The sequence below is a fragment of the Nicotiana tabacum genome, chromosome 5 (genome assembly GCF_000715075.1).
Source record: "Nicotiana tabacum cultivar K326 chromosome 5, ASM71507v2, whole genome shotgun sequence".
NCBI lineage: Eukaryota > Viridiplantae > Streptophyta > Magnoliopsida > Solanales > Solanaceae > Nicotiana > Nicotiana tabacum.
This window is the reverse complement of record NC_134084.1, coordinates 154,439,805-154,442,883: the sequence shown is the minus strand read 5'-3', so window position 1 is coordinate 154,442,883 and position 3,079 is coordinate 154,439,805. Positions and strand designations below refer to the sequence as shown.

The 3,079-nt window shown below is 32.9% G+C and overlaps 1 long non-coding RNA gene across 1 annotated transcript; it reads right to left on the bottom strand.

Moving 5' to 3' along the window:
- Window positions 1-240: 240 nt before the first annotated feature.
- Window positions 241-2,432, bottom strand: LOC107807674 (uncharacterized). The gene is made up of 2 exons (XR_012709943.1): window positions 2,094-2,432; window positions 241-765 (listed from the first exon to the last, which is right to left on the bottom strand). It is a non-coding gene; the product is annotated as an uncharacterized LOC107807674 (long non-coding RNA).
- Window positions 2,433-3,079: the final 647 nt, after the last annotated feature.

Sequence of the window (3,079 nt, the reverse complement as noted above, 5' to 3'; positions counted from 1 at the left end):
AAACATAATTGAAAAGACAGAAATAAAAATAAGACAAATTGGAAAAGAAAAAAAAAAGAAGAGGAAAGTTTTGCGGGGGGGGGGGGGTGTAACGCGGGTATGGATGCGGGTGAAAATGCAATGCAATGCAATGCGGGGCGGGGCGGGTTGAAATTTCGTGAGTTAAAGTAGAACCCGCACCACCCTGCACCATTTGCCATCTCTACTTATGATCTTAAACATATCATAATCATTCAATATGATTATAAAAACTTATCATTGATGGTAAAATGATTAAAATGGAATAGAAATATATCATTTGTTTAACATAGACTAATAAACAAAGTGTGTCACGAAACGCAAAAGAGTATTATACTGCTAGTATATTTCTGTCTGCTACATAATTGTCACTAATTAATTTATATCGATTCACATCCAAGCTATAACTTAGTCTTAGACTGACAGGATTGGCTGGCGAGACTTGCCGTCTGGATATCCAAAGATATATCGCATTTGGTGGAAACTTTCACCTTTACTTTGAACAATACAATTAGTTTTATTTTGCCCTTCAGTTTCACGTAAATAGTTAACGGCAACATGCCCTTTTCAACCACGTCCGAATACAAATTAGGATCCGAAGATAGCCGATCCGCCATTATTATCAGCACAAAGTTCATATTTGTAGTGGTCCGGGACCCAATCTTCCACGCGGGGACGTGAACATCTCCGATTTCTTCACCTCTATACTCGATGTAAGGGTTGATGTCTTCGTATTGGACACTAACTCTGTTGGCAGAGACGGATCTAGAGTGTTAGAAGTGGATTCGATTGGACTCATCATTTTTGGAATAGATCATATATGTGTGTATGTGAAAAATGAAAATTCTTACTAGTACTTTTTCATTTTATACGAAGATGCTTGATTGGCCACAGAATTACCGAAATTAAAGAAGAATTTTGACATATAAGTCAAATATATGTTAATTACCAGAATTATTCTTTTAAATGAGTGGTTGCGGGAATTCTATTTGTCTTTTCATTTTTTGGTCTCTCCTTTTTTTTTGAGCAAATTTGGTCTCTCCTTATAAAATTATAAGAATGACATTTTACATCAAATGAGCCTCGACAAGGTCATGTCGTAAAATAAGGATACTATGATTTAGATAATTCCAAAAAGAGAAATGTATCATTCTTTTTCTTATAGGCCAAAAAGATTGGGAAATCTTACCGAAATGTCCCAAATAAGTCTTATAAATAGCATATGCACTTACCAACATATAGCCCTTAATCATAAACTTACCAAAATTAGCGAAACACATATAAAAATTGAAAACACAAATAAGGAAAGACTCTTTCTCTCCAAGAATCACAAGCAACGATCTTCTTCCATACTTTTAAGCGTGATCAGCAATATTAGATGCAAGACGGAAGAAAAAAATTATGAATGAGGTAGTAAACAAGGTGATGAAATACAAAAAAAAAATACAAGATTCCAAAAGTCTAAGCAAAAAGGGACATTTTTTCAATAGGTATGGTTGGAATTCATTGAAAATATATAGATGAGTCAATATCAAAATTTGAGAAAGATTGGAGGTGATCTGTACTTATTGGTATCAAAATTCGTATTTAAAATCGAGTTCAAAAATTCTTCTGTGACACATATATCAAATATGTATCACGCATGTATCTCACACAGCGCTATACATGTAATATACAATTGATACAAATATGATACAAAAATGACAACATATTGTAAAATACATATCATCTTTTTCCATGTTCATCTTCTACCAAATCATCCCAAAATTGAGATTTAAACTTGTTAAGACGTATCCAATCTATTCCAACAACATTCACTCAAAATAAAGAAAAAATTTAACATCTTTTTAGCTACTAAAGCTAATTGACTAATATTGGTAATATTTTATTACTTAGCTAATTTTTGTACTAACTTACTTATCGGCTGACACAGCTGATAATTTCCCAAATGAAAGTATATGAAATAAAATACGACAAAAGAAATAACATAAATATTAAGTTTTTAACCCATATTTTAAAAAAAAAAAATTTAGAATCTTAAATTCACTAAGTTTAAATCTTAAATTCTATCTTACCTGTTAGGATTGTAAATGGAGAGGTCGCCGCTCATGGTAATGTTAAGGAATACCTTGAACCTGGCCGCGTCGATAGACACGGTCAGGTCCTTGAGAGTCAAGGAATCGAGCGTGACAACAGGACGCTTGGGTCTCAAAACAGTGAAATTCAAGATGGCAAAGGTTATAACCAGAATAATATGGACAGAGAGAACGAGCATACATATTTTCCTTCTTTTCTTGTGTTTACGTGCGTATTTACAATCTGCAACGCTATATCTACTCTCTGGAGTTGATTCCATTTCCATTTGTAAAATTCTACTACTACTGCTAATTTCTTCTCTCATTTTGAATGTGTATGGTAAGATAATCGAGCAGTATTACTATTTATTTATAAGTTTAAGGCTTTAGAATAATAGTAGCCCAAAGCCTACGTAATTAATTTATTTAGGCCTAATTTCAACGCGCAGAATTTAATGGCTACTGGCTACATTAATTGTCTATGTGAATGTGGAGAACAACCTAAAAACAAGGTATATAACATTTTGCGACCTGTTGATGTAAATTAAGTCCTTTTTTCTTGTGATGATATTAAACAACACTCAATTATCAATTCCAGGGGCGGAGGAAGAGTTGGCAGTCGGGTTCATCTAAACTCACTACTTTCGATGCGGAGTATAAATTTATGTGTAAAAATTCATTAAAAATGCAACAAATGGCATGTCTGAACCTATAACTTTAAAAATACAGTGGGTCCGACTAACTAGCTAATGCACATTCTCTCTAAAAAAAAAAATACCTATGTACATTTGTATAAACAAAATGATAGAAGACAGATGCTAGCTTAGACCAAATAGAATATTAGCTTTTATTAAAGAAAGCAAGATAGAGGCCAAGATTTAATAAGAAGCAGTTCTATGCCCTAGGCGATTAGGTAATTGGAATTGATATCTTTCCCATTCATTCATTTTTATTTTTTATTTTTTTGGTTAAAACATTTGTGTCCA